The sequence below is a fragment of the Desmodus rotundus genome, chromosome 2 (assembly GCF_022682495.2).
Source record: "Desmodus rotundus isolate HL8 chromosome 2, HLdesRot8A.1, whole genome shotgun sequence".
NCBI classification, from domain to species: domain Eukaryota; kingdom Metazoa; phylum Chordata; class Mammalia; order Chiroptera; family Phyllostomidae; genus Desmodus; species Desmodus rotundus.
Window position 1 is genome coordinate 378,749 of NC_071388.1, and position 13,672 is coordinate 392,420.

The following is a 13,672-nucleotide window of genomic DNA, read 5'->3' on the forward strand; positions in this document are numbered from 1 at the left end:
AGGGTGTGGCCGATGGGAGCCGCCGCCGGGGAGGGCAGGCAGCGTGGACGAGCCCTGTCTGTTCTGGCCGGACGGGCTGCACCACGTGATTTCTAACAGGGTGTGCGATTTCAGGAAGCGCCGCTTGCTGAAATCAGTGGCCTCTGCCTTGGGAGCCTTGGGCCAAATGCCAGGATGGGAGCACCGCTCCAGTTCCTCTCTGAGCTCTTGAGTGAGACACATTTTCCTGACGCTTGTGTTGTGACGTTGAGAAATGGTGCAAATGATGCGAGCCATCCGTCTATTTGGTAAAATTACGTGTAACAAGATTTATAAATAAAAATTCTTAGTATATATATTTCTTGTTTTTAACTCTGAAAAGACACCCCATTAAAAATATTCTTACTTATTAAACGTTTCAGATGAGATTGGGCGTGCTCAGGGTGGTGTGGCCGTGGACTTATTAAACGTTTTGAAAGAAGCTGAGTCGTAAGCACAGAGACTAACATGTGACAACAGGTGGCCTTTAAATGACAGGTTTCTTGGTGCTGCTCTTTGCCCAAGCGGGCCGCCGGGGGCTCCTCTCGCAGCAGGAAGTCCCTGTAAGTGGCTAAAGGAGGATCCCCATGTGACGTGGCCTAAACACGAAACTTGAGTCAATAATTCCCATCTCCCCAGCCTCGCTGTGCTAGCCATATGCTTCTGTCGTCCTGGGCAGAGTCTCCCACTTCCTGCCCCTCTGGGGACTAGGTTGGACTTCCTCAGGTTTTGCAAATTCTCCGAGACCCTCCTGGCATTGAGGGGTGTGGTTTTTGTTCATCTTCCTTGAATCTGCGTGAACTTGGGACTGCTTAGATTCTCAGAGAACCGCAGAAGGAACGCTCTTGGAGCTCTGGAACGTGTAATCGGTTGGACTAGCCGGAGCCGCGTGCTGCGGAGCCCCACACGAGGCCGTATTTGAGTGTGCTGGTCCCGAGCAGGGCAGTGCGCCCTCCCAGGCCAGGTGTCAGGTGCGCTGGCGACGGGTCTGGAGGACACCAGCCTCGTCCCCTCGAGCCCCAGGCGCTGTGAGCAGCACCCCACCACTCTGCTCTTCTGAATTCCCTGCCCACAGCGGAAGCGTCCTGAAACGGTCGTGCTGCTGTACTTGTGTGTGATGCGATGCCCAGCGGGAGACAGGGTAACTGTAAGACTCTGTCTCACTCCTTTTAAAGTGTCAGGTTTGATGCAGAAGGGATCACATCCCTCCTCCGGGGCTCTGGGTGAGCCCGCCTGTTTCCCTGTGGCCTGTGGGGAGAGGGGCGCGTTTTCTCCGCATGTGTCCCCGCTGCTGCTGCCCCGGGTCCCACAGGTGCGGGGCCGAAGGAGGGGTGCCGAACCTGGTCTCCCTGCCCGAGGTGGGTAGATGCAGCGTCTGGCCAGCACTGTGACAGGCCACCGTCCTCGTGATGCGCTGGAGCACTTGGATGGCCAGGCGGGACCTTCCCTCCTCTGCTGACTGCTGACGCTGTGTTCCAGCTGAGACCCGCGGCGCCCTGGAGTCCCACCTGGAGTCCATGGGGGACCTCTCACCCGGACCCGTGCAGCCTTTCTCGGGGCTGCACCTCGAAACCAGTAACTTTTCGTAGAGCCCGTGACCCAAACCACCAATTTTAAATGTGGCCGTCCACGGAATCACCCACAGCTTAAAAATTAATGAGTGAGCTTTTGCCTCCCCAGTCTTCTCCCCCCATTCCACTGTTTGGCTTTCTGTGATTTCATTCTGTTACCCATATTTTTCAGAGCAAAACACTGATGATGGGGCAGGCTGGGTCACTTGCCCAAAGCTATGGAGTTTGTAAGTTGCAAAGTCAGGATTGCGGATTTCCCTTGGAGTGGCTCTGGTTGCCACTTCTCTGTGCTACTGCCTCTGTTCGAGAATGTCAGTGTTCCTCATGTGAGTTACAGTTTTGTAACAGCTCAGCGAACCCTAGTGAAAGTTGTTTTTTAAAATGCTTTGTTACTTAAATTGCCACATGGGCAAAAATCAGAGTTCTTGGGATTTCCCAAAGGAAGGGACCTTCATGAACTCTTTCTTACTGTGCTGTTTTTCTTAGAGCTAATTTCCTTAAAATTTCTCTTTCATACTCACGATGTCTATAAAACAACGAAGAAACTATCATCCACCCCTCCCCCGCCCCCAGGACTTCAGAGTAAAAGACTTTAGAATGTGACGTAGAAGGGAAAGCGTAGGCTTTGGAGTCAGCCCGTGGCTGTAAACCTGACTCTGACACTGAAGACCTGCTGCTTTGGGAAAGGTCCTGAGCAGGTCCCTCCGTGGGGTGTGGTCGTCAAAGCTCCCATCTGCCGTGAGGAGCCCCTGGGCACCCCAAGTCGGCGCGGCTCAGTAGGACTGTAAGACACGATTCCAGGAGTTCAGGAGAGAAGGGGCGTGGATGTGAGGGTGGGCCGGTCAGGACCGTGACTGGTGGCAGGGACCCTGTCTCTGTGGGGACGAGCTGAGGGAAGGCCAGCTGGCAGGTCTGGAGTCCGGGTGCCGCCTGCATCACCGCGTCGGGGGCTGCGCCCGCCTGACTTTGTCGTCTCATCTCCTGAACGGGTCCTGTCTTTAGACGCCGCCACGCTGTGCAATGCTTCCTCGCTCGATTGTGTTGGGATTTCCTTTGCTTTATCACTGGCAGGAAAATCTTATCCTTTGAGATTTCCTCCCAGACATGGTTACTTTCAGTAACTACAATTTAATCAGTTTTCAAGGATTTCCTCTTTTGTCCTCTTTTTTTTCATTCTTAAATGCAGTTCCTTTGTTTAGGGCTGCTTTTCTCTTGCATCCTTTCGAAGAATTATTTTTTAAAAAATATCTCCTGTGTGTGTGTGTTGTTGATCACAAATATCGCACCTGTGCGTCACTGCTTGGGACAGTCCCGCGTCATCTCGTCCATCAGTGACAACTGGACACGTCTCACACGCCCAGGGCCAGCTCAGGTGTGGCCTCTCCAGTCCCTCGCTCTGATGTCAGGCCCGCCTCCTGCCTGCTGTCCCTGGGCTCGCTGGGCAGTGCCCTCACACGCAAGACTTGGGAGCCTTTTCCTGCAGAGAAAGCTGATCATATCTGCTTTGTGCCTTTCAAGAACGTCCTCAGGGTCACGTAGTGTGATGCGGCTCTGCCTGTCCCTCCAGCCCCCGTCTCTCCTCGGTGTCCTGGTCACACTGCCAGCCTGACAGTCACCTGAAGACCTTTGCCCGTCCCCTGCCCTGCGCCTGGCTTGTCTGCCCTGGGAAGCTGGTTCTCGCCCCTCAATCCTTTCTGCCTGGACAGAGCACAAAGGCCTCGGGACACTGCTGTGTCGGAGCTTTCCCGGGTGCCTGCAGCCTGGGCCTGGGTCTGCATCCTACTGCAGGCCGGTCTTTTAAAGTGGCGGTCCCCAGCCTTTTTGGCACCAGGGACGGGCTTCATGGAAGACAGTTCTTCCACAGACCGGGGGAGGGGGATGGTTTCGGGATGAGTCAAACGCATTACATTTACTGCGCGCTTTGTTTCTATCTTCAGTACATTGTAACATATAGTGGAACCCTTATACACCTCACTGTAATGCAGAATCGGGGGGCCCTGAGCTTGTTTCCCTGCAAGTAGACGGTCCCATCTAGAGGTGACGGGGATGGTGACACCCAAAACGTGCTGTTAATGTCCAGTCCACTCCGTAATCTTGTCTCAGTTGCTGCCTCTGCAGAAAACCCTGCTTCACAAAGGCAGGATGTTGGAAATGGAAGCAGGTTTTTTGTGCTTTTGTGGCGACCTCAGGATGTTCCGCCTTGACTTCAATCGAGACATACGGAGATCTGAAGTCCTCTCAAATGTCCTTTCAAGGCCACCGTCATCTGCGATCTCCAGCCGTTGATCCTCTTCCAGCCCGGACAGAGTAGACTCACAGGGCGTGTTCACAGAAGGGTCGCAGATCCACTCCTTCCCAGTTCGGGGGTCTTCTGTGTTTGGGGAGTAATGCTGAGACTCTTCTGGAAGCTGAGGTAGGTGCTCACGCACCAGCTGGGAGACAGAGGGCCCCGGCTCGGTCTCTCTCGAAATCGCTGCTCATGTCTGAAATGTGTCAAAACCCCGCTGTTCTCTCATCGCCCCATAACTCATTTGGCTTTGAATGCAGCCCCTTTAACTGCCGACTTGAACACGGTTGCTGTTCTCCCCTGAAGCGACAGAGTGAGTGCGTTGAGCAGGTTGAACGTGTCACACAAGTGAGCGAGTTTTCCGACCATTCCGTGCCACCGACATGTGCTGCCAGTGGTGACTGATTTTCTAAGAGAAATCTCTGGGGCGGCTCCCGTAACTCAGAAACTGGCTGGTGATCTGCCCTTAGGAAGCCGCCGCCTCCTGTGTGTGAGAGAGGACGTGTGTGCTCTGCGTCCGTCTCCTCGCAGAGCTGTGCAGATGGGCGTGAGTTAAGGACAGGTGCTTCCCTGTGGTTGATCATTTCAATCACATCCTGCAAAATGTGAAGTCAGGTGATGTTTCTCAGCCAGGCAGCGCTTTTCCGTGGATGGCACAGTGTGTAGACTCACATTCAGAAGCGGCCTCTCTGCCCCGAGCAGTGAAACCAGAAAGCCGCCCAGTCCTGGCAGCCGCTCCGTCCCTGCGTGCCCCGACACAAAGTGACCAATTCAGTTTCCCTGCGGTGTAACCGTCCAGAGACTGAGTAGCTCTGCAGCTGCGGTGTCGTCTGGCAACCACAGTACACCTACCATATCCTCGTGCACATCCTCCTGAAAATGTATCTCACGGCAACGAGCCTTGTGGCCTGGTTGTCAGCATCCGCAGACTCGCCAGCCTGGATTGCGTACCACGGTGACTCATTAACCCTCCCTGACACTTGTGCCTCCAGTTCTGGTGCGAGCCACAAGAGGAACGCGTGCCACCTTTGGAACGGCAGCCTCCCCTGAAAGTTCACAACAGATGTCCTTAGCGGCAGGATCAGCTAACTCTTCACCACCAGTGACGGGCTGTGTGGCTTTGGCACTGCGGTCGGCCACCAGGAACGATGCCCTCAGTGCGAAGCTTCGGGTGCAGTGGTGTCTTTCGACACTTGCCTGTTCTTCACATTCATGTTTGCTGCTTTGAGAAACTCCAGGGGCCTGGCCTTTAATGCAGGGTGCGTGGTCTCCGTGTGGCGAAGCAGTTTTGAGGGCTTCATGGCTTCCTCGGGTGGCTGGTCACCACACAGTATACAAAGCGGGCTCGGAGAAGGTGAGTCACCTGTTGCATTGGGCCCGTGATTTAAGTAGGGCTCTTGGTGTTTTCTTTAAATGCAGCTTTCTTTTTGTTGGCAGCCTTAGAGTCTTCTGCTGGCATCATTTTTTCTAATACCAAGAACCTTGTTCACATTTTAATAATAAATTGTTTCAAAATAACTTACTGGGTCTTTCCCCCTTTACAAAGAAGCTCCCCAGCGACGAGTGTGGTTGCTCGCCGTGGCGAGGGCTCGCCTGTGGGCTTCCCACACTGTGAGTGAGACAAGTGTGCAGTGCGGGAAGGAGGCGCGGACGGAAGTGGTAGCGAAAATAATGGGCGGGCCACGCCGGACTACAGTGAGTGTTGGATTCTGACTTGACACCAGCCACGCGATGCAGCTTGATTGTCACCTGCCACTCACCGAGAGGGTCTGATGTGAGCCTGCCAGGCGGCAGATTCACTGTGGTCTCTGTGCGGTCTGACCTCCCTGCTAGCGACGATCGGTGTCTGCAGCCGCGCCCCAGTGCCCGCATCCCCGCCGCAGCTGCACCTCGGCTCCTCAGGTGTTGGATGCTCACCAGGAGCTGCATCCTGGATCCCGCAGTTCCCAGCAGGGTTCCCGCTCCTGTGAGAAGCTGAGGCTGTCACTGACCTGACAGGAGGCGGAGCTCAGGCGGTGATGTGAGCAATGGGCAGCAGCTGCAAACCCAGAGGAAGCTTCCCTGGATCCCCACCCACTGCTCACCTCCTCCTGTGTGGCCCGTTTCCTAACAGGCCCTGGATAGGTACCCGTCCGTGGCCCGGGGTGTGGGGACCCCTGTTGTTCAGGACATGCCCGACTTCCCCATCCTCTGTTTGTCCACCTAAGCCCACACACTCCATTTCATCATTTCATATAGGTCAAGGTTGTGACGGATCTGTTCATGCCGTTGAGGTATGTGTGGGCTACTAAGGAATAGGATGCATTTATTTTATTTTTATTTTTAATTAAAAAATTTTAATGTATTTTAAAATATATTCCATTGATTATGCTATTACAGTTGTCTTAATTTTTCCCCCTTTGCTCCCCTCCACCCAGCACCCCCCCCTCCCTCAATCAACCCCCCACCTTGTTCATGTCCATGGGTCATGTGTGTAAGTTCTTTGGCTGCTCCGTTTCCTGTGCTGTACTTCACAGCCCCATGGCTGTTCTGTAACCACCTGTTTGTACTTCTTAATCTCCTCATCAGTCACCCGTTGTCCCCCACACTCCCCTCCCATCTGCCAACCATCAAAATGCTCTCCACATCCATGATTCCGTCTCTGTCCTTCTTGTTTGCTTACTTTGTCTTTTAGATTCAATTGTTGGTAGATGTGTATTTATGCCATTTTATAGTTCATAGTTTTGATCTTTTTTTTTCTTAAATAAGTCCCTTTAACATTTCATTTAATAAGGGCTTGGTGATGATGAGCTTCTTTAACTTGACCTTATCTGGGAAGCACTTTATCTGCCCTTCGATTATAAATGATAGCTTTGCTGGGTAGAGCAGTCTTGGCTGTAGGTCCCTGCTTTTCATGACTTTGAATATTTCTTGCCAATCCCTTCTATCCTGCAAAGTTTCTTTGGGGAAATCAGCTGACAGTCTTATGGGAAGTCTTCTGCAGGTAACTAACTTCTTTACCCTTGCTGCTTTTGAGATTCTCTATCTTTAACCTTTGGCATTTTAATGATGATGTGTCTTGGAGAAAGCCTCCTTCCATCCATCTTGTTTGGGACTCTGTGCTTCCTGACTTGCATGTCTCTTTCCTTCACCAGATTAGGGAAGTTTTCCTTCATTATTTTTTCAGATAGATTTCCAATTTCTTGCTCTTTCTCTTCTCCTTCTGGCACCACTATGATGCAAATGCTGGATTGCTTAAAATTCCACAGGCCACTTACAATATCCTCATTATTTTGGATTCTTTTTTCTTCTTGTCATTCTGATCAACTGGTTTTGGGGTTTTTTGGTTTTTTTTTTTTTTTTTTGCTTCCTTATGTTCCAAATCATTGATTTGATTCTCTACTTCATCCACTCTTGTTGCCCTATAAGTTGTTGTTTATTTTAATTAGTGTACCCTTCGTTGCTGACTGGGTCTTCTTTATGCTGCTGAAGTCCTCACTAAGCTCCTTGAGCATCCTTATATCTAGTGTTTTGAAGTCTGTATCTGATAGATTGCTTATTTCCATTTTGTTTAGCTCTTTCTCTGGAGCTTTGATCTGTTCTTTCACTTGGGCCATGTTTCTTTGTCTCCTTGTTTTGGCAGCCTCCCTGTGTTTGTTTCTGTGTATTGGGTAGAGCTGCTTTGACTCCGTGTTTTGACAGTGTGGTGGGGTCCAGTGGCACAGCCTCCCCTATCACCTAAGCTGGGTACTCGAGGTGCACCCTTTGTGTGGGCTGAGTACACCCTCCTCTTGTCGTTGAGCCTTGGTTGCTGTTGGCAGGTCAACATGAGGGATTTGCCCAGGCCAGTCAGAGGCAAGGACTGGCTGTGACCACTGGCCACCAACCTCCACCTTCTGTGGAGGATCAGCTGTGCAGGTGCAGGGTGGTGGTGCTCCAAGGTGGTCTGTAGCTGTCCCCTGGTGCACTGACCCTGGGGTTTCTAGGGTGGTGGGGGCCAGGGTCAGCCCCCACCTGTGTTTTGCCCAGGGCCACCCTGCCTGAGCTGTAAAACAACCTGAGATGGCCGCTGCTTGTGCTGGGCTTGGAGGTTCCCAGGCAAAGCCAAGCCGTGACTGTAGGCTGGCTGCTGTTAGTGCTGGGCCTGAGGCTCACTGAGACTAGCTTTTGCTTGTTTGAGCATATTTAGGAAGTTGTGAAGTGTGAGCCAAATCCATTCATATGGAAAAGCAGCTTTGGTGGGCCAGTAAATTGGGTGGGGCGGAGTCTCTGGGGATCTCCAAGGCGGGTCTAACTGTGTTAGCCAGGTTGATAGAATCTCAGATATGGCACCAGTCTGCTGGCTCTGTGGCTCAGTCTGGATGGATGTGGTTTCTTTAATTCTGTAGTTGGATGTTCATTCAACTCAATTTCTGATGGTTCTGAGTGATGATTGTTCTATATTTTAGTTGTAATTTCAGAAGAGGCAAGACGTGTGTACCCATGCTGCCATCTTCAGGAATGGGACCCATTTTAAAACTGTGTGATGTGTTAGAAGTATTATGCCATCTCCACCAAGCTGTGTATGGACGCCAGACCTTGCCCAGCCGAGGAGGAGCCCATGGCAATGCAGCTTCGCACAGAACCCACTCCTCCTGCCAGCCAGAGGCCGTCCTTCCACCAGGAGCTGAGTTATGTTACCGGGGACGGACGAGGTGTGGGTGCCGAGCGTGCAGCCCAGGGCCTGGTGCAGGGAAACCGATGAAGAAGGGAGTTTTTGCTTTTCCTGTTGCTGTTAGTGGTGGAGTCGTTTGTCTTTGCTGGGTCATTGGTAGTTATCGCTGCATCTCCACTTCAAAGGAACCATCCCAATTTCTAAGTGAAGCAACTGGGGCTTGGAAGAGCTCAGGATTTGTTCTCAAAAGTGGGGGGCACAGGCAGCCTCAAAACCAGGTCGGTCAGATGTTGGAGCCCATTCCTCCTCACGTCCCGAGCTCCTGCTGACTCTGAGCCTTAAAGCAGGCCGTGCTCAGGGTGGTTGGGGCCACAGAGAAGAGCTCTGCTGTCCCTCTTCCCACTCCAGGCTTCGTGTCTGACTAACTCAATGAGCTGGAGTCTGTGTTATATTTACTTGTGTATTTATGAGTACATTGTGTATGCAATGCATCCGTCCGTCCGTCTTTGTCCCCATACAGGGATTACTGCGCACCCTCGTTAAAGCAAATTCCTGTCTATCAAATCATATCTTCCCTGAAGTTTCATTGTAAAATTGGATATCTGTTCCTTATGTTCTGACCATGAGATTTAACGCACACCATGTTTAAACAGCAGCAGAAGTATAAACAACTTTTTGAGAGGTGAATGTAATAGTTTTGACTAACTTATTGAAAGCTTGTTTATGTCAACCCTAGATATTTGGATTTGAAGCAAAGCTTGAACATCTAGAGTGGCTTTCAACCCTGCCGCACATAGGCACGGCCTTGGGGAGCTTTGAGCTGAGAGCCATGGGTGATGACCAGGCTGGTAGGTTGTGCTCACCTGGTCGGGGACTAGGTCTCCCAGGAGAGCCCCCAGCTGCCAGGGCTAGAGCTCGCTGAACAGGACAAAAGTATTCAACATGTGCTGAAGGGAATTAAGTACACCAGGCTTAAAAAAAACCAATGGCCGCACCCACCTGTTCGCATCCATCAAGAGTCCTGCCTCCTTCCCCAGCGTAGCTTGTCCCCAGGGAGTAGGGGCCGCCCCTCTGTGTCCATCTCCCCTCCTCTCTCCTCATCTCCAGTCAGCAGCGGGCCTCGCCCCTCCTGAGACGGCGGATCGTGGCCTCCGTTGGTGCCCATCTCACAGGTGTTAATATCCGGGGTCCCGCAGAAGGAACGCCATCGAGTGTGTGGGCGGGGCACATGAACGTCTCGCATGAGACATCGCACCTAAAAAGTCATGTGGTGAGCTTGAGTGAGGTGCTGTTATGATACAGAATGACATGCGCATGGTGTGTAATAAAAGATCTGGTATAGCTTACCAGCTCGTAAAAAAAGGGTGTTATCTGGGCCGGAGCCTGTATGACAGCCATCCACGCACAGCACACTGTGCGGTTAGTGACTCAGTGACGGTGCGGTCGGCTCGCAACGATAGGATGAGGGCGTATACACGGAAGACGCCGCGGGCCATCAGCAGCGCTCTCTAACGCCTTACTTTTTAGGGGCTGATGCGATTTGGAGCTGCATGGAGACGTGGAGAGGACCTTGCACTGCAGCTCAGTCAGTGGTGAAAACGCCGCAGCCCACAAGCTCAGAATGCATGATGCCCACTCTGCCCCCGGTGCCCCGTAGGTGTCACCGTGGTAACTTTGTCCGCGGGATGGCACTGCGAGTGGGGCCATGGTCCCTTCTAGGGACGAGGTCATGGAAGAGGAGACAGTAGGTCACAGTGTCACACCGCTCAGGAGTGTCCCTGTGAGCTGCGCTCTTCCCTCCAACACTGGGGCGTGCCCACACGGTGGATTCCCGGTCGGCATCCCACGTCTTTGTGCAAACACACGACCCAGCTGATCGTTCTGGAGCAGCCACGGCTGACGGTGTCGAAGCCGCTGGAGACAGAGAAGTGAGTAGGAGAAAAGGCCTCTGCCCCTGTGGACTCGGGGGGAGAGACACGGGCAGTACAAACAGGAGCTGTGACCATCCAGTGGCCGTGGTGCTGTCTGGCCCGGACAGCTGGAGCCAGAGCAGTGGCGGAGGGCACTGCTGCTTCCTGCAGACTCACTGCAACTAGCCGCTGCTCAGAGGCCAGTCCCGGGAACCTCGTAGTCACTTGAGAGTCTGCTGGAAAAGCAGGACCTCAGGAGCCACCCGGATGTGCCCCAGAACGAGCGGCGACCCTTTGACAGGCCCCCGGTGACGCTGGGGTGTGGGCATGTTTGAGAGCACTGGACAGAGAGCCGGCCCCTGGGGCGAGTGGCCAGGGTTCACTGCTCCCCGCCCCATGGAGTTAAGTGTAAAAATACGGATTTCACATTTTGAAATATTGTATTGCAACATAAGAACATTCCTACTTTTATTTGCTATGTATTCTCACAATCTTCATCCTTTAAACAGTATTTCGTTGCAGGACTAATGATATAATTGGGGTTATACTGCTGGTTCAACACGAAATGATTCATAGTTCTGACTAAAACATAAAAGTGAAGCTGTACATAAATTTTCTACATTACCCTTTCTCTTTATTACCCTTTAAAATATGCAATTTAATGCCCCAGCTCCAATAAAATGAATAAAAACACACTGTAAACTTCATTAGATAAAGGACTTTAATCTGATGCAAAATATACATAGTATATAAATATATGACTCAAATGTAAATTTCCTTTGAATTAGTATGCTAATTAGAAGGATTATTTAAACCTTTAATTGTTGAATAAATGATTGTGTTTGCATTTTCAAGGGAAGATTCATAATTGTCCAGATCTGTTTAAAAAGCCATCCCATTTTATTTACTCTGCTACATCCGTTTCCTCTGAAGAAAACTCCCTACAACGAGTGACGTTCAGAGTCTCCCCGATTACCTTAAGGCTTAGGAAATCACCCCCCAGAATGTGCAGGTGTCATTTCAGTCAGGTTTGTGGCAGGTCTCTCACCAAACCGTTTGGAAACTTACACCTGCCCAGCATGCCTCCGATCACCTGCCCACCGCTCAACGTCCTCAAGACCCTGCACAGCGGGGCCACGCCGGCGTCGCTGGGCAGAGGGCAGCGCCAGGCGCGTGGTCCCTTTGAAGCCAGCAAGCTGACCGTGTTGGGGCAGGGGGCCCTGGGTTTTCCCGGGTTCGGCTCCGAAGGTCTCAGGCCCTGGAATGGTTGGCCATTGTAGGCCCCTGAGGATTAACTAAATAGGAAACAATGAAAAGAATGTCGACGTGACCATCGCAGGATTGTTGGCACAATGCTGTACTTCCTGTTGCTGCTTCAGAGACGACCCTCAAAGGTAATTAAAATTCAATAGTATCCAGTAGTATCAAATCTTAATTCAACAGCATCAAATGAATGAACAGATATTTGGGGAAAGAAACACAGAAGCTGCCATTTCCTTCTTTGCTTGGAACCACCCTGTCTGGTTTCAGAAGCTGTAAACCCCCTGGGCTAAGGCTGAGTCAGAGACCTTGGGACCATAAGCCACTAAGGACACAAAGCTGATCTCCCTGGCAGGGGCTCCACCTCTGCCCACTTCACTTTACCCTGCTTGGCCCTGAGCCTGACCAGTTAGCCAATGACGGGTAAGATTCCTCAAGGGAGGGACGACCTAAGACAGGCATGGTCACAAAAAAGGCCCACAGGGAAGGACTCGGGGGGCTATAGAAAAAGGGGGTGATGGACCCTCGCCCCTTGGCTTTGACATAGCCTTTGTCCTCATTCTGTCTGCAAGAAGTCACCTAATCTCTTGGCTGCCTTGCTTCCCCTGCCTGACTTAAGCCTGAAGCAATGACAGAGGGCGGTGCAGCCCTGTGCTGGAAAGGGTGGATTCCCCAGGGCGATCAGGCCTAAGAAAGAATGCATGAAATCCTGTGAAACCTGCTTTGTTTATACCCTCAGTTTAGATGATAAGGGTCCAAGCCTGAAATGAGTTTGTTTCCCAAAATCTTGTAGCCCTTTAGCTAACTGACCTAACTCAGAGTAAGCCCTCAGAGTTCTTTGAATGTTATCTGTTGTTTGATCCTCACTCCCTGACCATGATTGATGAACTTTACCTGTATTCCTGTGCAAAATGAACCCAATAAAAGCCCATTGAGGAAAAGTCTCTTGGCCCTTCTCCTTTGAGAGATCGGCCACCTCTCCTCCCCAGGCAGATCATGTCTTGGTAGACTTGTTTTCATCCGTGGTGGCGGTGGGGTGGGGGGGCCTGTGGGTGGAGCCCCACCACACTTCTTCCCTCTCAGTATAGTGTGCGGCCCGTCGGAGAGCAGGAGAGGGAAGTGAAGCGGAAGTGGAGATGTTGCCTTCATCGGGCTCGAAATGGGGGCAAATTAAGGGATTTTTAGAGATTCTGCCCTTACTTATCTAATGTTCCTAAAGGTGAAAAATGCAAACTGACCTGACATATATATAATAGGCAGGTTTTTAACACAGAAGTTCCAGCTTAGCTTCTGCAAAGTAATTAAAAGGTATATTAAAAGATAGCATAAAATAATGCAAACAATACAAATTGTTTGTCACCTGCATTTCGACCGAAGCACTCGGGTCCTTCTTTGTAGTGTGTTTCAGGTCAGCCTTGCCCCACACCATGTTCTGGCGAGTAAACGCTTCCTCTTTGACCTTTCCAGTTGCTCCTTCCTCATGCCACGTCTTCGGTTTCGCGTTGATTGGACGAAGGTTTCCTGCTTCACCCGGTTTCCTACAGGAGAGCCCTGGTTGCTCATTTTGAGTGTGCAGTTTGGGGCATTGCCACCCAACCTCGGGCACTTCCGTGGCCGTGTGATCAGTCCGTTCTAACTGCGTTGCCCTGGGGAGTAGGCTGCCTGCTCGCGTGCCTGAGGCTTGTTGGGTTTCTTGGATGTGTATGTCTGTGGTTTCCCCCAGTTTGGAAAATTATCCAGGCGTTGTAACTTTAAGTACCGTCTCTGTCTCCTCCTCCCTTTGGGGGCTCCCGCCACAGGTGTCAGGCTGCTGGGCTGGCCCCTCGGTCGCTGATGCTCTGTTTTTTTCTGTTGTTCGTTGTCTTTCATTTTGGGCAGTGTCTATCCCTGTGTCTTCAAATCAACTAGTCCTTTCCTCTATAGCACCCGGGGGTATCCAGCCTTGTGGCGCCTCTGGGCCACACTGGAAGAAACACAAACACTGATGAGAACT